We start from the raw sequence: 27,083 nt of genomic DNA, 5'->3' as shown, positions 1-27,083 counted from the left end.
TACGAGCTGGAGCCCTCAGATCACCATGGAGACAGATGTTTCTCTGGAAACCTTTGTGGTGCTTTGAGCGGGCTGTCTGCCTGTTAACCACGGAGGTGTCTGTTGATATGAGGCTTTAAAAGCAGCTCTCGTAAGCCGTCACATCACAGCTCGCAGTGTAGATGTGTGTGCTCGGATGTTATCGAGTTGGAGGAAGCTGTTCGTAAAGATATTTATATAAAGCTTCTTCTACATCAGGAACTTAACAACCCTTATCATGGGCTCTGCTTCTGTCTCCGCTGTACTCCCCGGGATATTCTCATGTGCTGTTCAGACCTACGAGAAGTAATGCACTGATGTAAACATCCCATGAAATCACTTTGTGCGTAATCCACAAATTATGAAGCAGGAAGTAAGTGAAGTGAATGAAAAGGTCAAAAGACACCGCAGTTCATGTCCCGTGTGAAACCACAATAGATTCATTAGTCACGTAACTTCCGTTCTGAAACACCACTTCAGTATTGTTATTATTATTATTATTATGATTATTATTATTACTATTATTATTATTATTATTATTATTATTATTACTATTATTAGTATTATTATCATTATTATTTTGACCCAAACCAAGACCAAGTTGCTTCCTGTGAAGTGTATTTTTGAAAAGACTGCATGTATGCAACAAGCAGACATTGACACGTGTTAGTAGAACACACGAATATGAGGAATAACCTTTCTAAAGAAATCATATATTTCGTTGTTTGAAGATACGAAGTCTTGAAAGGCATCAAATTCATCTAAAAATAAGACCTTTAATTCTATTAAAATGTCTTAAATTAATCTTTCAAAAGCCATAAAAATGCCAAGACATTTTATTTTGAAATAATTGGTAACATCGATTTAAAAAACGTATAATTGACTGAATGTCTTTCACATTAACAGTTCGGGACACATCTGGTTTGTTATCTGTGAAATTGATGTTTACTGCATGAAATATAAAGTCGGGTTCGGATCCAGGTTTAGCTGCAATTTTACATTTGTCTGTGCAATCTGATTACACGTTACACGTTTAATTACATTTCCCAGCATTTAATGGGTGTTTTAATAAGTAATGTAACATCTCCAGCAGTGAACTATTTACCTTCGTTCAGAAATAAAATAAAGAGATAAAACACGTCTCTGTTTTTATATGTTCTGTCTGGTGCCGACCAAGTGATGGATGTGTTAATCTGAAAAACACACATCAGGGCTCATTTTTAATATGTATTCAAATGAAAAATATGTATCCTGAGGATTCTGTGGTTGATGATTAATCTCTTCTGCTGCTGCAAACATTCTGCACATTGTTTGTTAAAGGTTTAATTACTTCATGTAACATTTAACACCCACATCGAGCACGAAGAGTTGAGGTGTGTGAAGGTGAGAAACGTCTTCCAGCTCCTGGATGTGTTGAGTGTGAAAGCTTCGTCTGATTCACTGCATTGAGACTACAAACACACAAACACACAGCAGTTCTTGGAGAGAGATCAGGGAGCCAGGAGGGGATTTAGCTGCCAGTCTGCTTCTTCACAAGTTGTCGGATGGGCAAACAGCTTCAGCTCGTCTCCCTGCGCACCTTTCTGACGTCACACCTTGTGACAGACTCCAAGACCAAATGCTCTTAGTGCATCTTTCATGTGCAGCTGTAATCACGCAGCTGATGATCATCCTGAGCAGTTCTCTTTAGCTTCTGCTCTCAGTAAAAGCCTGATGACAGATTCTGAGGGAAGAATTGATTTAGGCAGCGGGTCACCTGGGAACACACCGGCTGGTCTGCTTAAACCTCAAAGTGCAATTCACTGTCCTTCGCTTGTAGCTGCAGAAGAATCATTTTTTAACAATCTACATAACTCCGTAAGGGTTTTTAATATTAAAAAAACGCAATGGACTTAATGTGCTGCAATGTGTTTTAATGTGAGTCTCACTTTTTCTGCTGCATGCACTTCCCTGTCACTGTGGATCAGTGCTGCTCGGCTGCACAGACCCGCAGAGGAACTTTGGATAATTCAAGCTCCCGTCTGTCTCGTGATGGTGAGACAGCAGGAGAGACACCAGTCTGGGGTCGTATGTATGCTGCATGTATACAGAGCGGACCTGTTCACACGGGATGTGATATTTAAGGCCTGAGGCAGGTTGAAGGGCAGCTCCTGTAGTTTATTATCTGTAAACATCTGTAGTTCTCGCAGCATGACCTCATCATCGAGCGCCACGGCTGTCAATTTGATCTAATTCAGACTCATTCTAGGTGAATAACTCACAGTGAGGTACATGAATCTCATTTGGCTCCAATCAGTTTATTATGTTCTTGTGTAATCATTTGCAAAATATTGTTTTTATCAAGCCGGCTGGAGCCTCTATGAGCATAAACAAGAGTAATCAAAAGGGCAATTACAGACCTCCGCCAAGGCCGTTTTCAGAAGGGAAGAATCACGTGTGTATCCGCCCCGTGAGTCGGAAAATGTGACGCTATTAAATATGCGTTATTATCATAAATAAATAAAATGTTGGCAGGTTTACGACCCGTCTACAATTTTGCATACAAACAGACTTTTCTTTTTATCCAGATAAGAACATCAGCAGCGAGATGTTGCTCAGTGTTGACTTGTGTTGTATGTGTTGCCTCTGGCCTCTGGTGTCCTCGACTGCAGCTTCCTGCCATCGTTTGTGTAACCTCAGCTCCTCTTCACATCTCTGAGCTCACTGCTGTGTCTCCGTGAGGTGGAGGAGACACTCGGAGCCTGCGAGGGTCTGCAGCAGCGAAACATAATCAACACGACCAGAGAAATGAAAATATGAGTTCAGGCGTCATTAAGGTGTCAAGCAGCGAGAGGCGAGTAAGAGACGGGACAGGAGGAGTCGAGGGAAAGCATTAATGAGGAGCTCTTCACACCAAGAGACGTAGGAGAAGGTGATTCATAAGAAAATCATAAATGAAATTAATAAGATGCTTTAAGATATTTTCAGTTGCAAAAATTACTTGTGGGAGTTATTTTGTCCCGTGAGGATGTTTGAGATGATACTCAGGTACTGACCAAGAAGACTGTCAAATAAAATACTATACTATTTATAAGCCATTTTTACCATCCAAGTCTTTTTAGTGTTATTTCTCCTGAGTTCACTTCGACTAGTAAATAACATGTTTCCCTTTGTGGTGCGACAGCAAGAGAAAACACAAGCTAAGTGTTTACACTAGTCTCTGAGACTACATGTCTAACAATGAAGGTGGACCACCTTCATTGTTAGCAGCGGTGTATCATGGGGGTTTGATGTGGTGGTGCAGCAGCATTGCATCATGGGAGTATGGTGTGGTGGTGCAGCAGCGGTGCATCGTGGGATTTTGATGTGGTGGTGCAGCAGCATTGCATCATGGGAGTATGGTGTGGTGGTGCAGCAGCGGTGCATCGTGGGAGTTTGATGTGGTGGTGCAGCAGCATTGCATCATGGGGGTTTGATGTGGTGGCGCAGCAGCGGTGCATCATGGGAGTATGGTGTGGTGGTGCAGCAGCGGTGCATCGTGGGAGTTTGATGTGGTGGTGCAGCAGCATTGCATCATGGGGGTTTGATGTGGTGGTGCAGCAGCGGTGCATCATGGGAGTATGGTGTGGTGGTGCAGCAGCGGTGCATCGTGGGAGTTTGATGTGGTGGTGCAGCAGCATTGCATCATGGGGGTTTGATGTGGTGGTGCAGCAGCGGTGGATCATGGGAGTATGGTGTGGTGGTGCAGCAGCGGTGCATCGTCGGCGTTTGATGTGGTGGTGCAGCAGCATTGCATCATGGGAGTTTGGTGTGGTGGTGCAGCAGCGGTGCATCATGGGAGTTCTTCTCCCGTGAGGATTTCTTCAGGTTTCCTGGTTTGATTTCTCACCTGTTATATTTCTTTAGGATTTATTGTTTTGTTTTGCAGAAACCTGTTAACTGTACATAAAATGATATGTAGAATATTTCCATTTGATTCCAGTGGGGCATAATAATAATATGTTCTGCAGGATTTCATCATCTCACTCAGTTTAAAAGTGATGTGCCACATCTCAAGAGTGTTGAAAATAATCTAAGTCTGAAGCTACTGAAGGGAATTTAAAGGGATTATGTGAACATAGGGCTCAGAGACTATAATGGTTTTACAGTATAAGAGATTATTCACCGCTCAAATAAAAAGCCACTTCTGTAACACTGCTGGTATAATGTGAATTGTGTTTTTAATGTGAAGATCAGTGGCAGGTGACAGGTAATAAAACGATCAATCAAACATACTGTCAAACGAATCACCTGTAATACATGTTTCTCCCCGGACTACATGGCAGCCTGGAGAGAATACAGTGCGCCTCTAATAATAACTTAAACATCGAATCCTTTTCTTCGAGCTCGCCCGCTGAGTGCTGTTTTATTAACGAAGGGCCCAACGCACAAAGAAGTCTCATTATTTCTTCATGTTTATCTACAGAGAAAATGAAATCTTCTCCCGCACCTTTCAACCTCACCTTCCCACCGAAGGGAGGAAACAATAATCGGGACGGGAAGCGCGTCGAGTGCTTCATTCACAACTCAGCAGACCTCTCGCAGAGCAGAGAGAAACACAATTTATTCAGCTCACTGAGAAAGTCTTATCTGAGAGGCAGAATAAAAGGGAATTAATGAGACACACACACACACACACACACTCGGAGCCCTACAGTGATGAGCTCCAATCAGCTGGCTCGGACTCTCTGATGTTGCCGCTCTCCGCCACTTTATTCCTCCTTATGACCGTTTTCACAGCAGCTTTAAATCGTAATCATTTGATGAAAGTTTCCATTAAACGGTGTCATATTTTAGTCATGCAATATTAATTCATCTGTAAATGATTTACTGATTAAAATGGCTCCAGACTTAAGTCTAATTGAAAAAGATTTTCTGCTTTTGATCTCTACTTTCAACATTTTATTTGGTATATTATCCCCGTTAGCTGGACAGCACAGCACAGTCATTTAAAAATAACACATAAAGTCCCGAAAATAAAACATTGAATGTTATATTAGCAACCCAAACACTCCTGACAGCGAGAACGATGGCTAGCAGTAAACGTACACCTTTAATTAAACATCTCAAATAACAGTTATGATAAATGTATCTGGAGGTGATGGTCCAAAAAGAGGCTTCGGGAGTCGATTAAAGATGGCTGTTAATATTTGCTGAGTCACCAAATTGACAAAATGTTGGTAGATAAGATGCGTTCAGACCAAACGCAGGGCAAAGTTTTCATGATTACATACGAACTTGATGCAAAGACGCAACTTTGCAGCAGGCGAAGTGAATTGGCACGAGCTGTAATGTATCAACCGACATATTAAGTTCTGATGTGTTTGTTATTCGCTTCGAACCGAGTTACCTCTGACGTTAGCGTTAGCTGCCATTACGACAAAAATACTCCAGCGGCTGTATTCGCGCGAATAAAGACCACCAAACCAATAATGCAAAATACTCGTCTGTGAGTTTCATGCGTCTCGAGATTTCATTGTTGAAGGTAAAATAGAAGATTGTTGTTCCACGCAGCGTGATTGGTTGATGCCTTATTTGCGAAAGCTCAGAAAATCGACGTTGCTCTGAAAAACGTTTTTGTAGTTTTCCAGCAGCGAAGCATTTTCATTCTGTTTGAAAGACGTTGTGACAAAAACAATGTTTGGAAAAAAGATTATTGAAGTTCGGATTAATCGGACGGGAAAAAACGCCTTCATCCATCCATCCATCGTCCACCTGTTATCCGGGGTCGGGTCGCGGGGCAGCAGCTCCAGTAAGGAACCCCAATCTTCCCTTCTCCGGGCCACATCCTCCAGCTCCGACTGGGGGATCCTGAGGCGTTCCCAGTGAGGAGATATAATCTCTCCACCGAGTCCTGGGTCTTCCCCGGGGTCTCCTCCCAGCTGGACGTGCCTGGAACACCTCCCTAGGGAGGCGCCCAGGTGGCTCCTTACTAGATGAACCACCTCAACTGGCTTCTTTCAACGTAAAGGAGCAGCGGCTCTACTCCGAGTCTCTCACAGATGGCTAAGCTTCTCACCCTCTCTCTAAGGGAGACGCCAGCCTGTCTGAGAAAACCCATTTCGGCCGCTTGTACCCGTGATCTCGTTTTTTGGGTCATGACCCTTCATGACCATAGGTGAGGGTAGGAACGAAGATCGACCGGTAGATCGAGAGCTTTGCCTTCTGGCTCAGCTCTCTTTTCGTCACAACGGTGCGGTAAAGCCTTAATGCGAGACAAAATATTCTCTGTGTATTTAATAATTTGAATGATGGCTGCTTTCACTGACTCACTAATGGCTCTCTGGGACACTGAGCCAACGTTATCAAGTTTATCTTTTCTCTTTCTACTGTGACCCGTTAGGAGTCCACTGTTTGTGTCCGGAGGAGCTCCAAGGTTTTCTCCTTTTATCTCTGCTTTGGTCTCCACCAACTCCTGAGGCGGATCTCCGTCTCTTCAGCTGGATGTTACACCTTCCTCGCCAGCGAGTGTCTAACTGTGTCTGTTTATCAGAGCCGGATTGATGGAAATAGCTGGAAACACTGAGACTGAATCAGAAATATGTTCTGAAGAATCTCCGTAAAGCTGCACAGTTTGTGAGAATTGATTTTGGATTCTCTGCCCGTTCGCGCCACTTTCCTGGGGCTATTCCTTCACTGGCCCCTTTTATTTGTAGTTGAGCAGTACATGCTTCATGCTATAATCTATAACTGTTATGCATAATTTAAATATCGACGTTTAAATATTGCCTCGTTGATTTTTTGCCTATGTTTGAAAATGATGTGAAACGTGTCAGGAGAAGGTGTCGGGCTGCAGGTTCATGAAGGTGTCCTGATGTCTGTGGGTTTGTCTCTGTGACTACTCTCACTTTATATAAAGATAGTTTGTTGTCCCAGTTTGATAGCGATTTGGCAGACGATTTCATCTTAAACCAAGAAAGTTTGAGTGACAGCAGAGTAATAATCTAGCCTTTGATTGCATTTCTTCATATTCTCCATTCCCCGTCTGACACTCGTATAACAACAATCAAGAGAAGATGAAAAACACAGGCGCAAATATCCCCTCTCGTTTATTTCACGTGTTGTGTTTGGATGGCCTCTCGTGGGTAAACAGGAGTTTATGGAAACACGGCATCAGGCCGGAGTTAAATGTGAACACCTCATCAGGAAACATCCCAGAGAGAAGCTGCGTCCCCGTCAACTGCCTCACTTTACATTCATCCGCTCAACTTTAACGTTATCTGTGGACCCCGGCAAGAAATCTTCTCCATGTGAGTAACAAATTGAAAAAAGATTGAAATCCAGCAGCAGCAGTAAATGAGTCTGGAGGAATAAACTGAACAGAGAGGAAGATTTCTGACTTCCGTTAAACTGAATATGTGCTTCACTCCATCCGTGTACCTGTTGCTCTGTTCAGGCAACAAGGAAACCATCGGGTTAAAATAACGTAATGTTTCTAATTTAAAACCTAAACACAGAGTGTCATATAACATTTGTCTCTGGCAGAGGGGGAGTGCAGAATTTTTGAAAAGTTTAGAGATTTTCAACCAGAAGCCGCAACTAGTGCTCCGAAAAAACCCTCTATATGGATAATGTCAACGTCTTTTAATTTGTTGTCATTTTTAATACACTGTTGAAGTAGGAGGACGGTTTGTTTATGTCTCGTGATGTTTATGTTTTGTTTATGACCGGGGAGTTCTTCTGAGTTTTATGTTTTGCGTAAGCGATGCTTGGTCATTTACGTTTCTGAAATTTAAGTACAAACGGCGTTTGAGAAAAGTCTGAACTCTGAGTAACTGCTTTCAGCTCGGTGTTTAACCGTAACATGTATAGCTGCATTTTGTACTTACAAGATTCTTACTGTTCAGAGTTGTATCCCCATGAATGTTTGCACTTTTTGTACGTCGCTTTGGACAAAAGCGTCAGCTAAATGAACTGTAATGTAATTTATTTATTCTTCCCTTCCGCTCAATCCTAAACAAAAAAAGAGTTTGTGAAATATAATGACTCACCGAAGAGTTACAGTTCAGGACACATATTTCTGTCCTGAGAGATTAGGAGGTTTTAAGGTTTTAAACACAGACTGTATGTAAGAAGTTGACGTCGTCAGAGTGACATCACCCGTTGGTTTGTGGACTACGTTCTGAAGCCTCGAAATCGGCTTTTTGGTCGCCGCCATCTTGTTCTTTTTAGTAGTCCCTACAGTCTGTAGTGTGCACGTTTTTTAATAAATCCACATTAACTTCTCCCCGGTCCTCTACAGAAGTTTAATCCACGTACACTTCCAGAACAGTCTCATAAATGCTTCGTTCCTGCAGCACACTCTGCAGACCAGCTGTCGTTACTTTTACCTTTACAGAGAGAAAGTTGTCCTGAATGTGTTGAATTATATATTTCTACCTCAGGATCTTTATAAAGGATGATAAAATGATTGCTGTTGTGATAACTCCCCATAGTTCTATAAACCTTAAGCCTTCAAACGCACTGTCCTCATCATCTCACCTGAACCTTTACAACTACTGTTAGACTCTGCAGGGCTGTGAGGATGCAGCTTATCAGACACCTAAACACTGCTCATGGTTTATAATCCTCTGAGACAGGATTTAACAACTCAAAACTATCACAGCGGCAATCATTTCATCTTTTGTTGCAATGATCGGGAGGTAAACAGCAGAATTACAAGGTTCTTGGGATGTGACTGTACCATTTTGATTTAAAGGACATTAATCAACATTTCTGCAAAAGCACCAGCGTCATTTTCAGCTGCAGTCTTTTGTCGAGATGTTTTGAAACCAGTTATAATTTCCTCCTCCTAAATCAAACCAAACTGTGGCAGATCAGGAAGCATTAATAGGAAACTTTTTTGTCAAGCTTCACATGAAAAACCGCCCGTCTTGCCTGTCTGTGGTTAAAAGGCTTTTCCACTCAATAATTTAGTTCTTCTTTTCCTAGAAAATGTTTCATCCAAAGAAGCTCTTGAGAATAAGAGGCAACGCTTTCTGAAAGCGGGCACTTTCTGATCTCTTTTTAAAAATAACATTGTGCTTTTAAATGAAGAGTTTGGACTGTAGAGTCTAATTAATCACATAAAAGCCTCGCAGACACAAAGTGTGAATAACTGATCACAAACCTGGAGTTTGGAAAGTTACTGTGACGATGACCGGAGGTTCTGCAACGTGTGGGAGTCCGGCTGATGCATCAGGTAATTTAAACAATAACTTCAGGAGTTTAGGACAATATGTGGAGGCCAATAACCACCGACAGCTGCGAGGAAACCCAGCAGAAACCACGTAATAAAACAAAGCAGAGCTGATTAATTTACTGTAAAGTCTATATCAGTGGTTCCATAGTGTAGTCGTTATCAAGTCTGCTTTACCAGCAGAAGATCCTGGGTTCAATCCCCAGTGGAACCTAAACTCTGTATTATTACCACAGTCCACAAATGTAAGATTATACCACATAACGAGTGCTATGTGAGTGTTGACAAAAAGATGTTTTCTGCAATAGAGTCCAACCAAGAAACAACAACTGCCATGTTTTTGTAAGACTTTGAAGGCAGCTTCTTTAACTGCTGAACATAGTTAAAGAAATTGGTTCCATAGTGTAAAAGTCATCACGTCTGCTTTACACGCAGAAGGTCCTGCGTTCAATCCCCAGTGGAACCAGACTTTAGTCTTGCTTTTCACCTTCCCTCCTGGTATGGTTGTCTAAACTGTAGATCTGAAATGTAACTTTCCAGGATTATGTCATTGGCAAACAAGATAGTTGGTAACTCCCAATGCCAGTTTCTTTAACTACCAAACAATGTTCAGAACCACAAATATGTCCCGATCGGGTTAGAACTATTTATTTATCAGTGGTTCCATAGTGTAGTAGTTATCACGTCTGCTTTACACGCAGAAGGTCCTGGGTTCAATCCCCAGTGGAACCTGACCTCTGTATTATTACCACAGTCAACAAATGTAGGATTGTACCACATATCCATCCACTGAAAATAACTCATAAAGAACTGTTGTGTAAAGCCCATTTGGACTGGATGTATTGTGTGTCTGTTGATATTTGTCATAGGAATACGAGTGTTGTGTGAGTTTTCACAAAAGAAGATGTTTTCTGAATTAGAGTACAACCAAGAAACAACAACTTCTATGTTCTTGTAAGACTTTGAAGGCAGCTTCTTTAACTGCTGAACAAGGGAAGAGAACTTAGTTCCATAGTGTAAAAGTCATCACGTCTGCTTTACACGCAGAAGGTACTGGGCTCAATCCCCAGTGTAACCAGACTTTAGTCTTGCTTTTCACCTTCCCTCCTGGTATGGTCATCTAAACTGTCGATCTGAAATGTAACTTTCCAGGATTATGTCAATGGCAAACAAGATAGTTGGTAACTCCCAATGCCAGTTTCTTTAACTACCAAACAATGTTCAGAACCACAAATATGTCCCGATCGGGTTAGAACTATTTATTTATCAGTGGTTCCATAGTGTAGTAGTTATCACGTCTGCTTTACACGCAGAAGGTCCTGGGTTCAATCCCCAGTGGAACCTGACCTCTGTATTATTACCACAGTCAACAAATGTAGGATTGTACCACATATCCATCCACTGAAAATAACTCATAAAGAACTGTTGTGTAAAGCCCATTTGGACTGGATGTATTGTGTGTCTGTTGATATTTGTCATAGGAATACGAGTGTTGTGTGAGTTTTCACAAAAGAAGATGTTTTCTGAATTAGAGTACAACCAAGAAACAACAACTTCTATGTTCTTGTAAGACTTTGAAGGCAGCTTCTTTAACTGCTGAACAAGGGAAGAGAACTTAGTTCCATAGTGTAAAAGTCATCACGTCTGCTTTACACGCAGAAGGTACTGGGCTCAATCCCCAGTGGAACCAGACTTTAGTCTTGCTTTTCACCTTCCCTCCTGGTATGGTCATCTAAACTGTCGATCTGAAATGTAACTTTCCAGGATTATGTCATTGGCAAACAAGATAGTTGGTAACTCCCAATGCCAGTTTCTTTAACTACCAAACAATGTTCAGAACCACAAATATGTCCCGATCGGGTTAGAACTATTTATTTATCAGTGGTTCCATAGTGTAGTAGTTATCACGTCTGCTTTACACGCAGAAGGTCCTGGGTTCAATCCCCAGTGGAACCTGACCTCTGTATTATTACCACAGTCAACAAATGTAGGATTGTACCACATATCCATCCACTGAAAATAACTCATAAAGAACTGTTGTGTAAAGCCCATTTGGACTGGATGTATTGTGTGTCTGTTGATATTTGTCATAGGAATACGAGTGTTGTGTGAGTTTTCACAAAAGAAGATGTTTTCTGAATTAGAGTACAACCAAGAAACAACAACTTCTATGTTCTTGTAAGACTTTGAAGGCAGCTTCTTTAACTGCTGAACAAGGGAAGAGAACTTGGTTCCATAGTGTAAAAGTCATCACGTCTGCTTTACACGCAGAAGGTCCTGGGCTCAATCCCCAGTGGAACCAGACTTTAGTCTTGCTTTTCACCTTCCCTCCTGGTATGGTCATCTAAACTGTCGATCTGAAATGTAACTTTCCAGGATTATGTCATTGGCAAACAAGATAGTTGGTAACTCCCAATGCCAGTTTCTTTAACTACCAAACAATGTTCAGAACCACAAATATGTCCCGATCGGGTTAGAACTATTTATTTATCAGTGGTTCCATAGTGTAGTAGTTATCACGTCTGCTTTACACGCAGAAGGTCCTGGGTTCAATCCCCAGTGGAACCTGACCTCTGTATTATTACCACAGTCAACAAATGTAGGATTGTACCACATATCCATCCACTGAAAATAACTCATAAAGAACTGTTGTGTAAAGCCCATTTGGACTGGATGTATTGTGTGTCTGTTGATATTTGTCATAGGAATACGAGTGTTGTGTGAGTTTTCACAAAAGAAGATGTTTTCTGAATTAGAGTACAACCAAGAAACAACAACTTCTATGTTCTTGTAAGACTTTGAAGGCAGCTTCTTTAACTGCTGAACAAAGGAAGAGAACTTGGTTCCATAGTGTAAACGTCATCACGTCTCCTTTACACGCAGAAGGTCTTGGGTTCAATCAACAGTGGAACCAGACTTTAGTCTTGCTTTTCACCTTCCCTCCTGGTATGGTCATCTAAACTGTCGATCTGAAATGTAACTTTCCAGGATTATGTCATTGGCAAACAAGATAGTTGGTAACTCCCAATGCCAGTTTCTTTAACTACCAAACAATGTTCAGAACCACAAATATGTCCCGATCGGGTTAGAACTATTTATTTATCAGTGGTTCCATAGTGTAGTAGTTATCACGTCTGCTTTACACGCAGAAGGTCCTGGGTTCAATCCCCAGTGGAACCTGACCTCTGTATTATTACCACAGTCAACAAATGTAGGATTGTACCACATATCCATCCACTGAAAATAACTCATAAAGAACTGTTGTGTAAAGCCCATTTGGACTGGATGTATTGTGTGTCTGTTGATATTTGTCATAGGAATACGAGTGTTGTGTGAGTTTTCACAAAAGAAGATGTTTTCTGAATTAGAGTACAACCAAGAAACAACAACTTCTATGTTCTTGTAAGACTTTGAAGGCAGCTTCTTTAACTGCTGAACAAGGGAAGAGAACTTGGTTCCATAGTGTAAAAGTCATCACGTCTGCTTTACACGCAGAAGGTCCTGGGCTCAATCCCCAGTGGAACCAGACTTTAGTCTTGCTTTTCACCTTCCCTCCTGGTATGGTCATCTAAACTGTCGATCTGAAATGTAACTTTCCAGGATTATGTCATTGGCAAACAAGATAGTTGGTAACTCCCAATGCCAGTTTCTTTAACTACCAAACAATGTTCAGAACCACAAATATGTCCCGATCGGGTTAGAACTATTTATTTATCAGTGGTTCCATAGTGTAGTAGTTATCACGTCTGCTTTACACGCAGAAGGTCCTGGGTTCAATCCCCAGTGGAACCTGACCTCTGTATTATTACCACAGTCAACAAATGTAGGATTGTACCACATATCCATCCACTGAAAATAACTCATAAATAACTGTTGTGTAAAGCCCATTTGGACTGGATGTATTGTGTGTCTGTTGATATTTGTCATAGGAATACGAGTGTTGTGTGAGTTTTCACAAAAGAAGATGTTTTCTGAATTAGAGTACAACCAAGAAACAACAACTTCTATGTTCTTGTAAGACTTTGAAGGCAGCTTCTTTAACTGCTGAACAAGGGAAGAGAACTTGGTTCCATAGTGTAAAAGTCATCACGTCTGCTTTACACGCAGAAGGTCCTGGGCTCAATCCCCAGTGGAACCAGACTTTAGTCTTGCTTTTCACCTTCCCTCCTGGTATGGTCATCTAAACTGTCGATCTGAAATGTAACTTTCCAGGATTATGTCATTGGCAAACAAGATAGTTGGTAACTCCCAATGCCAGTTTCTTTAACTACCAAACAATGTTCAGAACCACAAATATGTCCCGATCGGGTTAGAACTATTTATTTATCAGTGGTTCCATAGTGTAGTAGTTATCACGTCTGCTTTACACGCAGAAGGTCCTGGGTTCAATCCCCAGTGGAACCTGACCTCTGTATTATTACCACAGTCAACAAATGTAGGATTGTACCACATATCCATCCACTGAAAATAACTCATAAAGAACTGTTGTGTAAAGCCCATTTGGACTGGATGTATTGTGTGTCTGTTGATATTTGTCATAGGAATACGAGTGTTGTGTGAGTTTTCACAAAAGAAGATGTTTTCTGAATTAGAGTACAACCAAGAAACAACAACTTCTATGTTCTTGTAAGACTTTGAAGGCAGCTTCTTTAACTGCTGAACAAGGGAAGAGAACTTGGTTCCATAGTGTAAAAGTCATCACGTCTGCTTTACACGCAGAAGGTACTGGGCTCAATCCCCAGTGGAACCAGACTTTAGTCTTGCTTTTCACCTTCCCTCCTGGTATGGTCATCTAAACTGTCGATCTGAAATGTAACTTTCCAGGATTATGTCATTGGCAAACAAGATAGTTGGTAACTCCCAATGCCAGTTTCTTTAACTACCAAACAATGTTCAGAACCACAAATATGTCCCGATCGGGTTAGAACTATTTATTTATCAGTGGTTCCATAGTGTAGTAGTTATCACGTCTGCTTTACACGCAGAAGGTCCTGGGTTCAATCCCCAGTGGAACCTGACCTCTGTATTATTACCACAGTCAACAAATGTAGGATTGTACCACATATCCATCCACTGAAAATAACTCATAAAGAACTGTTGTGTAAAGCCCATTTGGACTGGATGTATTGTGTGTCTGTTGATATTTGTCATAGGAATACGAGTGTTGTGTGAGTTTTCACAAAAGAAGATGTTTTCTGAATTAGAGTACAACCAAGAAACAACAACTTCTATGTTCTTGTAAGACTTTGAAGGCAGCTTCTTTAACTGCTGAACAAGGGAAGAGAACTTGGTTCCATAGTGTAAAAGTCATCACGTCTGCTTTACACGCAGAAGGTCCTGGGCTCAATCCCCAGTGGAACCAGACTTTAGTCTTGCTTTTCACCTTCCCTCCTGGTATGGTCATCTAAACTGTAGATCTGAAATGTAACTTTCCAGGATTATGTCATTGGCAAACAAGATAGTTGGTAACTCCCAATGCCAGTTTCTTTAACTACCAAACAATGTTCAGAACCACAAATATGTCCCGATCGGGTTAGAACTATTTATTTATCAGTGGTTCCATAGTGTAGTAGTTATCACGTCTGCTTTACACGCAGAAGGTCCTGGGTTCAATCCCCAGTGGAACCTGACCTCTGTATTATTACCACAGTCAACAAATGTAGGATTGTACCACATATCCATCCACTGAAAATAACTCATAAAGAACTGTTGTGTAAAGCCCATTTGGACTGGATGTATTGTGTGTCTGTTGATATTTGTCATAGGAATACGAGTGTTGTGTGAGTTTTCACAAAAGAAGATGTTTTCTGAATTAGAGTACAACCAAGAAACAACAACTTCTATGTTCTTGTAAGACTTTGAAGGCAGCTTCTTTAACTGCTGAACAAGGGAAGAGAACTTAGGTTCCATAGTGTAAAAGTCATCACGTCTGCTTTACACGCAGAAGGTCCTGGGCTCAATCCCCAGTGGAACCAGACTTTAGTCTTTTTTTTCACCTTCCCTCCTGGTATGGTCATCTAAACTGTCGATCTGAAATGTAACTTTCCAGGATTATGTCAATGGCAAACAAGATAGTTGGTAACTCCCAATGCCAGTTTCTTTAACTACCAAACAATGTTCAGAACCACAAATATGTCCCGATCGGGTTAGAACTATTTATTTATCAGTGGTTCCATAGTGTAGTAGTTATCACGTCTGCTTTACACGCAGAAGGTCCTGGGTTCAATCCCCAGTGGAACCTGACCTCTGTATTATTACCACAGTCAACAAATGTAGGATTGTACCACATATCCATCCACTGAAAATAACTCATAAATAACTGTTGTGTAAAGCCCATTTGGACTGGATGTATTGTGTGTCTGTTGATATTTGTCATATGAATACGAGTGTTGTGTGAGTTTTCACAAAAGAAGATGTTTTCTGAATTAGAGTACAACCAAGAAACAACAACTTCTATGTTCTTGTAAGACTTTGAAGGCAGCTTCTTTAACTGCTGAACAAGGGAAGAGAACTTAGTTCCATAGTGTAAAAGTCATCACGTCTGCTTTACACGCAGAAGGTACTGGGCTCAATCCCCAGTGGAACCAGACTTTAGTCTTGCTTTTCACCTTCCCTCCTGGTATGGTCATCTAAACTGTAGATCTGAAATGTAACTTTCCAGGATTATGTCATTGGCAAACAAGATAGTTGGTAACTCCCAATGCCAGTTTCTTTAACTACCAAACAATGTTCAGAACCACAAATATGTCCCGATCGGGTTAGAACTATTTATTTATCAGTGGTTCCATAGTGTAGTAGTTATCACGTCTGCTTTACACGCAGAAGGTCCTGGGTTCAATCCCCAGTGGAACCTGACCTCTGTATTATTACCACAGTCAACAAATGTAGGATTGTACCACATATCCATCCACTGAAAATAACTCATAAAGAACTGTTGTGTAAAGCCCATTTGGACTGGATGTATTGTGTGTCTGTTGATATTTGTCATAGGAATACGAGTGTTGTGTGAGTTTTCACAAAAGAAGATGTTTTCTGAATTAGAGTACAACCAAGAAACAACAACTTCTATGTTCTTGTAAGACTTTGAAGGCAGCTTCTTTAACTGCTGAACAAGGGAAGAGAACTTGGTTCCATAGTGTAAAAGTCATCACGTCTGCTTTACACGCAGAAGGTCCTGGGCTCAATCCCCAGTGGAACCAGACTTTAGTCTTTTTTTTCACCTTCCCTCCTGGTATGGTCATCTAAACTGTAGATCTGAAATGTAACTTTCCAGGATTATGTCAATTGGCAAACAAGATAGTTGGTAACTCCCAATGCCAGTTTCTTTAACTACCAAACAATGTTCAGAACCACAAATATGTCCCGATCGGGTTAGAACTATTTATTTATCAGTGGTTCCATAGTGTAGTAGTTATCACGTCTGCTTTACACGCAGAAGGTCCTGGGTTCAATCCCCAGTGGAACCTGACCTCTGTATTATTACCACAGTCAACAAATGTAGGATTGTACCACATATCCATCCACTGAAAATAACTCATAAAGAACTGTTGTGTAAAGCCCATTTGGACTGGATGTATTGTGTGTCTGTTGATATTTGTCATAGGAATACGAGTGTTGTGTGAGTTTTCACAAAAGAAGATGTTTTCTGAATTAGAGTACAACCAAGAAACAACAACTTCTATGTTCTTGTAAGACTTTGAAGGCAGCTTCTTTAACTGCTGAACAAGGGAAGAGAACTTGGTTCCATAGTGTAAAAGTCATCACGTCTGCTTTACACGCAGAAGGTCCTGGGCTCAATCCCCAGTGGAACCAGACTTTAGTCTTTCTTTTCACCTTCCCTCCTGGTATGGTCATCTAAACTGTAGATCTGAAATGTAACTTTCCAGGATTATGTCAATGGCAAACAAGATAGTTGGTAACTCCCAATGCCAGTTTCTTTAACTACCAAACAATGTTCAGAACCACAAATATGTCCCGATCGGGTTAGAACTATTTATTTATCAGTGGTTCCATAGTGTAGTAGTTATCACGTCTGCTTTACACGCAGAAGGTCCTGGGTTCAATCCCCAGTGGAACCTGACCTCTGTATTATTACCACAGTCAACAAATGTAGGATTGTACCACATATCCATCCACTGAAAATAACTCATAAATAACTGTTGTGTAAAGCCCATTTGGACTGGATGTATTGTGTGTCTGTTGATATTTGTCATATGAATACGAGTGTTGTGTGAGTTTTCACAAAAGAAGATGTTTTCTGAATTAGAGTACAACCAAGAAACAACAACTTCTATGTTCTTGTAAGACTTTGAAGGCAGCTTCTTTAACTGCTGAACAAGGGAAGAGAACTTGGTTCCATAGTGTAAAAGTCATCACGTCTGCTTTACACGCAGAAGGTCCTGGGCTCAATCCCCAGTGGAACCAGACTTTAGTCTTGCTTTTCACCTTCCCTCCTGGTATGGTCATCTAAACTGTCGATCTGAAATGTAACTTTCCAGGATTATGTCATTGGCAAACAAGATAGTTGGTAACTCCCAATGCCAGTTTCTTTAACTACCAAACAATGTTCAGAACCACAAATATGTCCCGATCGGGTTAGAACTATTTATTTATCAGTGGTTCCATAGTGTAGTAGTTATCACGTCTGCTTTACACGCAGAAGGTCCTGGGTTCAATCCCCAGTGGAACCTGACCTCTGTATTATTACCACAGTCAACAAATGTAGGATTGTACCACATATCCATCCACTGAAAATAACTCATAAATAACTGTTGTGTAAAGCCCATTTGGACTGGATGTATTGTGTGTCTGTTGATATTTGTCATATGAATACGAGTGTTGTGTGAGTTTTCACAAAAGAAGATGTTTTCTGAATTAGAGTACAACCAAGAAACAACAACTTCTATGTTCTTGTAAGACTTTGAAGGCAGCTTCTTTAACTGCTGAACAAGGGAAGAGAACTTGGTTCCATAGTGTAAAAGTCATCACGTCTGCTTTACACGCAGAAGGTCCTGGGCTCAATCCCCAGTGGAACCAGACTTTAGTCTTGCTTTTCACCTTCCCTCCTGGTATGGTCGTCTAAACTGTAGATCTGAAATGTAACTTTCCAGGATTATGTCATTGGCAAACAAGATAGTTGGTAACTCCCAATGCCAGTTTCTTTAACTACCAAACAATGTTCAGAACCACAAATATGTCCCGATCGGGTTAGAACTATTTATTTATCAGTGGTTCCATAGTGTAGTAGTTATCACGTCTGCTTTACACGCAGAAGGTCCTGGGTTCAATCCCCAGTGGAACCTGACCTCTGTATTATTACCACAGTCAACAAATGTAGGATTGTACCACATATCCATCCACTGAAAATAACTCATAAAGAACTGTTGTGTAAAGCCCATTTGGACTGGATGTATTGTGTGTCTGTTGATATTTGTCATAGGAATACGAGTGTTGTGTGAGTTTTCACAAAAGAAGATGTTTTCTGAATTAGAGTACAACCAAGAAACAACAACTTCTATGTTCTTGTAAGACTTTGAAGGCAGCTTCTTTAACTGCTGAACAAGGGAAGAGAACTTGGTTCCATAGTGTAAAAGTCATCACGTCTGCTTTACACGCAGAAGGTCCTGGGCTCAATCCCCAGTGGAACCAGACTTTAGTCTTGCTTTTCACCTTCCCTCCTGGTATGGTCATCTAAACTGTCGATCTGAAATGTAACTTTCCAGGATTATGTCATTGGCAAACAAGATAGTTGGTAACTCCCAATGCCAGTTTCTTTAACTACCAAACAATGTTCAGAACCACAAATATGTCCCGATCGGGTTAGAACTATTTATTTATCAGTGGTTCCATAGTGTAGTAGTTATCACGTCTGCTTTACACGCAGAAGGTCCTGGGTTCAATCCCCAGTGGAACCTGACCTCTGTATTATTACCACAGTCAACAAATGTAGGATTGTACCACATATCCATCCACTGAAAATAACTCATAAATAACTGTTGTGTAAAGCCCATTTGGACTGGATGTATTGTGTGTCTGTTGATATTTGTCATATGAATACGAGTGTTGTGTGAGTTTTCACAAAAGAAGATGTTTTCTGAATTAGAGTACAACCAAGAAACAACAACTTCTATGTTCTTGTAAGACTTTGAAGTCAGCTTCTTTAACTGCTGAACAAGGGAAGAGAACTTGGTTCCATAGTGTAAAAGTCATCACGTCTGCTTTACACGCAGAAGGTCCTGGGCTCAATCCCCAGTGGAACCAGACTTTAGTCTTGCTTTTCACCTTCCCTCCTGGTATGGTTGTCTAAACTGTAGATCTGAAATGTAACTTTCCAGGATTATGTCATTGGCAAACAAGATAGTTGGTAACTCCCAATGCCAGTTTCTTTAACTACCAAACAATGTTCAGAACCACAAATATGTCCCGATCGGGTTAGAACTATTTATTTATCAGTGGTTCCATAGTGTAGTAGTTATCACGTCTGCTTTACACGCAGAAGGTCCTGGGTTTCAATCCCCAGTGGAACCAAACTTTAGTCTTGCTTTTCACCTTCCCTCCTGGTATGGTCGTCTAAACTTTAGATCTTAACTGTAACTTTCCAGGATTATGTCATTGGCAAACAAGATAGTTGGTAACTCCAAATGACAGTTTCTTTAACTGCTAAACAATGTTCAGAACCACAAATATGTCCTAATCGAATTAGAACTATTTAAATGTCAGTGGTTCCATAGTATAGTAGTTATCACGTCTGCTTTACACGCAGAAGGTCCTGGGTACAATCCCCAGTGGAACCTGAACTCTATATTATTACCACAGTCAACAAATGTAGGATTGTACCACATATCCATCCACTGAAAATAACCCCTAAATAACTGTTGTGTAAAGCCCATTTGGACTGGATGTATTGTGTGTCTGTTGATATTTGTCATAGGAATACGAGTGCTGTGTGAGTTTTCACAAAAGAAGATGTTTTCTGAATTAGAGTACAACCAAGAAACAACAACTTCTATGTTCTTGTGAGACTTTGAAGGCAGCTTCTTTAACTGCTGAACATAGGAAGAGAACTTGGTTCCATAGTGTAAACGTCATCATGTCTGCTTTACACGCAGAAGGTCCTGGGCTCAATCCCCAGTGGAACCAGAAATCTGTATTATTACCACAGTCATCAAATATAGGATTGTACCACATATCCATCCACTGAAAAAACCCCATAGATAACAGTTGTGTAAAGCCCATTTGGACTGGATGTATTGTATGTCTGTTGATATTTGTCATAGGAATACGAGTGCTATGTGAATGTTGATAAAAAAGATGTTTTCTACAATAGAGTCCAACCAAGAAACAATAACTTCCAGGTTCTTGTGAGACTCTGAAGGCAGCTTCTTTAATTACTGAACATAGGTAGTGAACATGGTTCCATAGTGTAGTAGACATCACGTTTGCTTTACACGCATATGGTCCTGGTTTCCATCCCCAGTGGAACCAGATGTTAGTCTTGCTTTTCACCTTCCCTCCTGGTATGGTCATCTAAACTGTAGATCTGAAATGTAACTTTCCAGGATTATGTCATTGGCAAACAAGATAGTTGGTAACTCCCAATGCCAGTTTCGTTAACTACCAAACAATGTTCAGAACCACAAATATGTCCCGATCGGGTTAGAAATATTTATTTATCAGTGGTTCCATAGTGTAGTAGTTATCACGTCTGCTTTACACGCAGAATGTCCTGGGTTCAATCCCCAGTGGAACCTGAACTCTGTGTTATTACCACAGTCAACAAATGTAGGATTGTACCACATATCCATCCACTGAAAATAACTCATAAAGAACTGTTGTGTAAAGCCCATTTGGACTGGATGTATTGTGTGTCTGTTGATATTTGTCATAGGAATACGAGTGTTGTGTGAGTGTTGACAAAAGAAGATGTTTTCTGAATAAGAGTACAACCAAGAAACAACAACTTCTATGTTCTTGTGAGACTTTGAAGGCAGCATCTTTAACTGCTGAACAAAGGAAGAGAACTTTGTTCCATAGTGTAAAAGTCATCACGTCTGCTTTACACCAGAAGGTCTTGTGCTCAATCCCCAGTGTAACCAGACTTTAGTCTTGCTTTTCACCTTCCCTCCTGGTATGGTCGTCTAAACTGTAGATCTGAAATGTAACTTTCCAGGATTATGTCATTGGCAAACAAGATAGTTGGTAACTCCCAATGCCAGTTTCTTTAACTACTACACAATGTTCATAACCACAAATTTGTCCCGATCGGATTAGAACTATTTATTTATCATTGGTTCCATAGTGTAGTAGTTATCATGTCTGCTTTACATGCAGAAGGTCCTGGGTTCAATCCCCAGTGGAACCAGATTGTACCACATATCCATCCACTGAACATAACCCATAAATAACTGTTGTGTAAAGCCCATTTGGACTGGATGTATTGTGTGTCTGTTGATATTTGTCATAGGAATATGAGTGTTGTGTGAGTGTTGACAAAAGAAGATGTTTTCTGCATTAGAGTCCAACCAAGAAACAACAACTTCCATGTTCTTGTGAGACACTGAAGGCAGCTTCTTTAACGGCCGAACAATGTTCAGAACCACATATACCCACATATATCCATTAAAAATATTTTTTATATTACTTGTTCCATAGTATAGTGTCACCACGTCTGCTTTACACGCAGAATGTCCTGGGTATAATCCCCAGTGGAACTTGAACGCTGCATTATTGTCACACTGCTGAAGTCAGATATCAAGTAAACAGAGGAAAACCATGTGCAAAACCTGACCTGAAATGTGAAACAGCTTGTGTTGCTGGATTACAGAATAAAGTCTCTTGGTTTCTTATACATCTCCCTCCCCCCTAACTATTCCACTGATTACACAGTAAAGCTTGTGTTAAATTAACTTCCAGATAGATGATCATTCAGCTCGGACAGCGCTTCTCATAGAGAGCAGCATGTGCAGCAGGAAGTGATTTTCACGTTTACTGATCTCAAACCAACTCAACAGAATGATCAATGGAGGTGGATGAATTGTAAGTGAAGAGTAATTTCACAGTCCACTTCCACTTCGTCTAGATGGTTGCATCCTGTCATGTGACCTGCGAGAGCTGCTGCAGACTGAAGCTAAAGAAGAAATACATTTCCTGTCATTACAGGAGAACTCCCTACAGTAAGTGCTGTGATTAGCCTGCTGTGTTAGATATCTTTGATTTATTGTCATAAAGTGACACAAATCAAAGACCTACCGAAAACCCTCTTCGTGCAAAAACTGGATCACATCCGATAGATTCCTAAAGTGCATACGCACCTGATTCCAGGTATTTTCGACTTTAAATATTTCCTTTTTCTCTTGTCGTAAAACTGCGTTATTTATAAACTTCCAGGCTCACAGTTAGTAGTTTCCAATTCAAGAAAAGTAGAATTAAGGTCATTCTTTTGTAAATGCAAGCTGTCACAAAATGGATCAAAGTGTAACTCGCCTGTTAAACGTTTCACTGGGTGAACAGCTTCATGTAGGAACTATTTCTACTGGATCACCACGCAGAAGTGCATTGATTCATTTGTGTCTTTAAAATTGAGGCTGAATGGCTTTAGTTCTGCAGCTATTTGGTCTTTAACCAAAGTTTTGGTCAAGTTCTGAACTTATTTCGATCGTCCTGAGGGGAACATGAAGGTCTGAAACAAATGTAATCACAATCCATAGATAGTTGTCGAGACCTTTCAGAGTAAATAAGATTTAATCTCCATTAATATCTTCATGGCGACACTTTTGACAATGTGTCTCAGAAGTCGAGCAACAAAAAACTCCAACTTTATTGATCATTGAAAAAACACATTTAATCACAATCCATCCAATAGTAGTCAAGACATTTGCTCACACTGCATCTACTCATGGACGAGAGACGTCCTCCTGCTTTACATTTCTCTCCGTGTGATTGTCCAACTTTAGTGCCAAATGTTCACCAGCATCAGTGTTAGCTGTGAATGTGTCGGCTCCTCCATCCTCTCCTATATATACTGTATATATATATGTATATATATATATATATATATATGTATATATATATATATATATATATGTATATGTATATATATATGTATATGTATATATATATATATATATATATATCGTGGGCAGTGGACAGAGGAGTAAGAAGACAACTTTGATGTTCAATGAAGCACTCGACTTCAAAGTTGTGTGCTGTGGGATTAGCAGAGGAAGGAGATTACTGTAATTGGGGACTGTAGAGGTGGAACAAAAGGTTCTTCTCTCTGTCAGAGAGGTGGAGGTTGTACAGTAAACACACACACACACACACACACACTCACACACACACACACACACACACACACACAGTTACAGTGGAGGATGTTAAGCTCCAGAACACATGAACACAGTCAGTATTCATATTGTTCTGGATGAGCTCTTGGTGAGCAGCACAGTCTGTATACTGCAGTATACTGCAATACACATAGAGTAAACATGAAATAAACATACAGTAAACATGCAGTAAACATGCAGTAAACTTACAAGAAACATGCAGTAAACATACAGTAAACATACAGTAAACATGTAGTATACATACAGTATACATACAGTGAACACACAGTATACATACAGTATAAATACAGTATAAATACAGTAAACATACAGTTAACATACAGTATAAATACAGTATAAATACAGTAAACATACAGTAAACATACAGTAAACATGCAGTAAACATACAGTAAACATACAGTATACATACTGTAAAATACAGTATACATAAAGTAAACATGCAGTAAACATGAAGTATAGATACAGTAAACATACAGTATACATACAGTATACATACAGTAAACATACAGTAAACATGCAGTAAACATACAGTATACATACAGTAAACATACAGTATACATACAGTAAACATACAGTAATAATACAGTAAACATGCAGTAAACATACAGTAAACATGCAGTAAACATTCAGTATACATACAGTAAACATACAATAAACATGCAGTAAACATAAGAGTATACATACATTAAACATGCAGTAAACATGCAGTAAACATACAGTAAACATGCAGTAAACATACAGTATACATACAGTAAACATACAGTATACATAAAGTAAACATGCAGTAAACATGCAGTAAACATACAGTATACATACAGTAAACATACAGTATACATACAGTAAACATGCAGTAAACATACAGTATACATACAGTAAACATACAGTAAACATACAGTATATATATACAGTAAACATGCAGTAAACATACAGTATACATACAGTATACATACAGTATACATACAGTAAGCATGCAGTAAACATACAGTATACATACAGTAACCATACAGTAAACATGCAGTAACCATACAATAAACATGCAGTAAACATACAGTATACATACAGTATACATACAGTAAACATGCAGTAAACATACAGTATACATACAGTAAACATACAGTATACATACAGTAAACGTACAGTAAACATACAGTATACATACAGTAAACATACAGTATACATACAGTAAACATGCAGTAAACATACAGTATACATACAGTAAACATGCAGTAAACATGCAGTAAACATACAGTATACTTACAGTAAACATACAGTAAACATACAGTAAACATGCAGTAAACATACAGTAAACATACAGTAAACATGCAGTAAACATACAGTATACATACAGTAAACATGCAGTAAACATACATTATACATACAGTAAACATGCAGTAAACATGCAGTAAACATACAGTATACATACAGTAAACATGCAGTAAACATACAGTATACATACAGTAAACATACAGTATACATACAGTATACATACAGTAAACATACAGTAAACATGCAGTAAACATGCAGTATACATGCAGTAAACATACAGTACACATACAGTAAACATGCATTAAACATGCAGTAAACATGCAGTATACATACAGTAAACATGCAGTAAACATACAGTAAACATGCAGTAAACATGCAGTACACATACAGTAAACATGCAGTATACATACAGTAAACATGCACTAAACATAAAGTATACATACAGTAAACATACAATATACATACAGTAAACATAAAGTAAACATACAGTATACATACAGTAAACATGCAGTAAACATGCAGTAAACATACAGTATACATACAGTAAACATACAGTATACATACAGTAAACATGCAGTAAACATACAGTATACATACAGTAAACATGCAGTAAACATGCAGTAAACATACAGTAAACATGCAGTAAACATACAGTATACATAGAGTATACATACAGTAAACATGCAGTAAACATAAAGTATACATACAGTAAACATGCAGTAAACATGCAGTAAACATACAGTATACATACAGTAAACATGCAGTAAACATACAGTAAACATGCAGTAAACATGCAGTAAACATACAGTAAACATACAGTAAACATGCAGTAAACATGCAGTAAACATACAGTATACATACAGTAAACATACAGTATACATACAGTAAACATGCAGTAAACATACAGTATACATACAGTATACATACAGTAAACATGCAGTAAACATACAGTAAACATACAGTAAACATACAGTATACATACAGTAAACATGCAGTAAACATACAGTATACATACAGTAAACATACAGTATACATACAGTATACATACAGTAAACATGCAGTAAACATACAGTAAACATGCAGTAAACATACAGTATACATACAGTATACATACAGTAAACATGCAGTAAACATACAGTATACATACAGTAAACATACAGTAAACATACAGTAAACATACAGTATACATACACTATACATACAGTAAACATGCAGTAAACATACAGTAAACATGCAGTAAACATGCAGTAAACATACAGTATACATACAGTATACATACAGTGAACATACAGTAAACATACAGTAAACATGCAGTAAACATACAGTAAACATGCAGTAAACATACATTAAACATACAGTAAACATACAGTATACATACAGTGAACATGCAGTAAACATGCAGTAAACATGCAGTAAACATACAGTATACATACAGTGAACATACAGTAAACATACAGTAAACATGCAGTAAACATACAGTAAACATGCAGTAAACATACATTAAACATGCAGTAAACATGCAGTAAACATACAGTAAACATACAGTATATATACAGTATACATACAGTAAACATGCAGTAAACATAAGAGTATACATACAGTAAACATGCAGTAAACATACAGTAAACATGCAGTAAACATGCAGTAAACATACAGTAAACATGCAGTAAACATATAGTATACATACAGTATACATACAGTAAACATGCAGTAAACATGCAGTAAACATACAGTAAACATGCAGTAAACATGCAGTAAACATGCAGTAAACATAAAGTATACATACAGTAAACATGCAGTAAACATATAGTATACATACAGTATACATACAGTAAACATGCAGTAAACATGCAGTAAACATACAGTATACATACAGTAAACATGCAGTAAACATGCAGTAAACATACAGTAAACATACAGTATACATACAGTAAACATGCAGTAAACATGCAGTAAACATACAGTATACATACAGTAAACATACAGTATACATACAGTAAACATGCAGTAAACATACAGTATACATACAGTAAACATACAGTAAACATACAGTATACATACAGTAAACATACAGTATACATACAGTATACATACAGTAAACATGCAGTAAACATACAGTAAACATAAAGTATACATACAGTAAACATGCAGTAAACATACAGTATACATACAGTAAACATGCAGTAAACATGCAGTAAACATACAGTAAACATGCAGTAAACATGCAGTAAACATACAGTAAACAAACAGCAAACATG

General features: G+C 39.3%; 34 non-coding genes across 34 annotated transcripts; all 34 read left to right on the top strand.

Moving 5' to 3' along the window:
• The first annotated feature begins 9,355 nt into the window (after nt 1–9,355).
• Nucleotides 9,356–9,428, top strand: trnav-uac (transfer RNA valine (anticodon UAC)). Its single transcript has one exon. It is a non-coding gene; the product is annotated as a tRNA-Val (tRNA).
• Nucleotides 9,429–9,607: 179 nt separating this feature from the next.
• trnav-uac (transfer RNA valine (anticodon UAC)) lies at nt 9,608–9,680 on the top strand. Its single transcript has one exon. It is a non-coding gene; the product is annotated as a tRNA-Val (tRNA).
• A 193-nt stretch (nt 9,681–9,873) lies between these two features.
• trnav-uac (transfer RNA valine (anticodon UAC)) lies at nt 9,874–9,946 on the top strand. The gene has a single exon. It is a non-coding gene; the product is annotated as a tRNA-Val (tRNA).
• A 539-nt stretch (nt 9,947–10,485) lies between these two features.
• trnav-uac (transfer RNA valine (anticodon UAC)) lies at nt 10,486–10,558 on the top strand. Its single transcript has one exon. It is a non-coding gene; the product is annotated as a tRNA-Val (tRNA).
• A 539-nt stretch (nt 10,559–11,097) lies between these two features.
• On the top strand, nt 11,098–11,170 carry trnav-uac (transfer RNA valine (anticodon UAC)). Its single transcript has one exon. It is a non-coding gene; the product is annotated as a tRNA-Val (tRNA).
• A 273-nt stretch (nt 11,171–11,443) lies between these two features.
• On the top strand, nt 11,444–11,516 carry trnav-uac (transfer RNA valine (anticodon UAC)). Its single transcript has one exon. It is a non-coding gene; the product is annotated as a tRNA-Val (tRNA).
• Nucleotides 11,517–11,709: 193 nt separating this feature from the next.
• On the top strand, nt 11,710–11,782 carry trnav-uac (transfer RNA valine (anticodon UAC)). The gene has a single exon. It is a non-coding gene; the product is annotated as a tRNA-Val (tRNA).
• Nucleotides 11,783–12,321: 539 nt separating this feature from the next.
• trnav-uac (transfer RNA valine (anticodon UAC)) lies at nt 12,322–12,394 on the top strand. The gene has a single exon. It is a non-coding gene; the product is annotated as a tRNA-Val (tRNA).
• A 273-nt stretch (nt 12,395–12,667) lies between these two features.
• On the top strand, nt 12,668–12,740 carry trnav-uac (transfer RNA valine (anticodon UAC)). Its single transcript has one exon. It is a non-coding gene; the product is annotated as a tRNA-Val (tRNA).
• Nucleotides 12,741–12,933: 193 nt separating this feature from the next.
• trnav-uac (transfer RNA valine (anticodon UAC)) lies at nt 12,934–13,006 on the top strand. The gene has a single exon. It is a non-coding gene; the product is annotated as a tRNA-Val (tRNA).
• A 273-nt stretch (nt 13,007–13,279) lies between these two features.
• Nucleotides 13,280–13,352, top strand: trnav-uac (transfer RNA valine (anticodon UAC)). The gene has a single exon. It is a non-coding gene; the product is annotated as a tRNA-Val (tRNA).
• Nucleotides 13,353–13,545: 193 nt separating this feature from the next.
• On the top strand, nt 13,546–13,618 carry trnav-uac (transfer RNA valine (anticodon UAC)). Its single transcript has one exon. It is a non-coding gene; the product is annotated as a tRNA-Val (tRNA).
• Nucleotides 13,619–13,891: 273 nt separating this feature from the next.
• Nucleotides 13,892–13,964, top strand: trnav-uac (transfer RNA valine (anticodon UAC)). Its single transcript has one exon. It is a non-coding gene; the product is annotated as a tRNA-Val (tRNA).
• Nucleotides 13,965–14,157: 193 nt separating this feature from the next.
• On the top strand, nt 14,158–14,230 carry trnav-uac (transfer RNA valine (anticodon UAC)). The gene has a single exon. It is a non-coding gene; the product is annotated as a tRNA-Val (tRNA).
• Nucleotides 14,231–14,503: 273 nt separating this feature from the next.
• trnav-uac (transfer RNA valine (anticodon UAC)) lies at nt 14,504–14,576 on the top strand. Its single transcript has one exon. It is a non-coding gene; the product is annotated as a tRNA-Val (tRNA).
• A 193-nt stretch (nt 14,577–14,769) lies between these two features.
• On the top strand, nt 14,770–14,842 carry trnav-uac (transfer RNA valine (anticodon UAC)). Its single transcript has one exon. It is a non-coding gene; the product is annotated as a tRNA-Val (tRNA).
• Nucleotides 14,843–15,116: 274 nt separating this feature from the next.
• trnav-uac (transfer RNA valine (anticodon UAC)) lies at nt 15,117–15,189 on the top strand. The gene has a single exon. It is a non-coding gene; the product is annotated as a tRNA-Val (tRNA).
• A 193-nt stretch (nt 15,190–15,382) lies between these two features.
• Nucleotides 15,383–15,455, top strand: trnav-uac (transfer RNA valine (anticodon UAC)). The gene has a single exon. It is a non-coding gene; the product is annotated as a tRNA-Val (tRNA).
• Nucleotides 15,456–15,994: 539 nt separating this feature from the next.
• Nucleotides 15,995–16,067, top strand: trnav-uac (transfer RNA valine (anticodon UAC)). The gene has a single exon. It is a non-coding gene; the product is annotated as a tRNA-Val (tRNA).
• Nucleotides 16,068–16,340: 273 nt separating this feature from the next.
• Nucleotides 16,341–16,413, top strand: trnav-uac (transfer RNA valine (anticodon UAC)). Its single transcript has one exon. It is a non-coding gene; the product is annotated as a tRNA-Val (tRNA).
• A 194-nt stretch (nt 16,414–16,607) lies between these two features.
• Nucleotides 16,608–16,680, top strand: trnav-uac (transfer RNA valine (anticodon UAC)). Its single transcript has one exon. It is a non-coding gene; the product is annotated as a tRNA-Val (tRNA).
• Nucleotides 16,681–16,953: 273 nt separating this feature from the next.
• Nucleotides 16,954–17,026, top strand: trnav-uac (transfer RNA valine (anticodon UAC)). The gene has a single exon. It is a non-coding gene; the product is annotated as a tRNA-Val (tRNA).
• Nucleotides 17,027–17,219: 193 nt separating this feature from the next.
• trnav-uac (transfer RNA valine (anticodon UAC)) lies at nt 17,220–17,292 on the top strand. The gene has a single exon. It is a non-coding gene; the product is annotated as a tRNA-Val (tRNA).
• Nucleotides 17,293–17,565: 273 nt separating this feature from the next.
• Nucleotides 17,566–17,638, top strand: trnav-uac (transfer RNA valine (anticodon UAC)). Its single transcript has one exon. It is a non-coding gene; the product is annotated as a tRNA-Val (tRNA).
• Nucleotides 17,639–17,831: 193 nt separating this feature from the next.
• On the top strand, nt 17,832–17,904 carry trnav-uac (transfer RNA valine (anticodon UAC)). Its single transcript has one exon. It is a non-coding gene; the product is annotated as a tRNA-Val (tRNA).
• A 273-nt stretch (nt 17,905–18,177) lies between these two features.
• trnav-uac (transfer RNA valine (anticodon UAC)) lies at nt 18,178–18,250 on the top strand. Its single transcript has one exon. It is a non-coding gene; the product is annotated as a tRNA-Val (tRNA).
• A 193-nt stretch (nt 18,251–18,443) lies between these two features.
• On the top strand, nt 18,444–18,516 carry trnav-uac (transfer RNA valine (anticodon UAC)). The gene has a single exon. It is a non-coding gene; the product is annotated as a tRNA-Val (tRNA).
• Nucleotides 18,517–18,789: 273 nt separating this feature from the next.
• On the top strand, nt 18,790–18,862 carry trnav-uac (transfer RNA valine (anticodon UAC)). The gene has a single exon. It is a non-coding gene; the product is annotated as a tRNA-Val (tRNA).
• A 193-nt stretch (nt 18,863–19,055) lies between these two features.
• On the top strand, nt 19,056–19,128 carry trnav-uac (transfer RNA valine (anticodon UAC)). The gene has a single exon. It is a non-coding gene; the product is annotated as a tRNA-Val (tRNA).
• Nucleotides 19,129–19,401: 273 nt separating this feature from the next.
• Nucleotides 19,402–19,474, top strand: trnav-uac (transfer RNA valine (anticodon UAC)). The gene has a single exon. It is a non-coding gene; the product is annotated as a tRNA-Val (tRNA).
• A 460-nt stretch (nt 19,475–19,934) lies between these two features.
• On the top strand, nt 19,935–20,007 carry trnav-uac (transfer RNA valine (anticodon UAC)). Its single transcript has one exon. It is a non-coding gene; the product is annotated as a tRNA-Val (tRNA).
• A 273-nt stretch (nt 20,008–20,280) lies between these two features.
• Nucleotides 20,281–20,353, top strand: trnav-uac (transfer RNA valine (anticodon UAC)). Its single transcript has one exon. It is a non-coding gene; the product is annotated as a tRNA-Val (tRNA).
• Nucleotides 20,354–20,891: 538 nt separating this feature from the next.
• On the top strand, nt 20,892–20,964 carry trnav-uac (transfer RNA valine (anticodon UAC)). Its single transcript has one exon. It is a non-coding gene; the product is annotated as a tRNA-Val (tRNA).
• Nucleotides 20,965–21,502: 538 nt separating this feature from the next.
• Nucleotides 21,503–21,575, top strand: trnav-uac (transfer RNA valine (anticodon UAC)). Its single transcript has one exon. It is a non-coding gene; the product is annotated as a tRNA-Val (tRNA).
• The last annotated feature ends 5,508 nt before the right edge of the window (nt 21,576–27,083 follow it).

Source organism: Cottoperca gobio, unplaced genomic scaffold, assembly GCF_900634415.1.
Source record: "Cottoperca gobio unplaced genomic scaffold, fCotGob3.1 fCotGob3_272arrow_ctg1, whole genome shotgun sequence".
Lineage (NCBI taxonomy): Eukaryota > Metazoa > Chordata > Actinopteri > Perciformes > Bovichtidae > Cottoperca > Cottoperca gobio.
The sequence above is the reverse complement of the archived record's forward strand: the minus strand, read 5'-3'. Positions and strand labels throughout refer to the sequence as shown.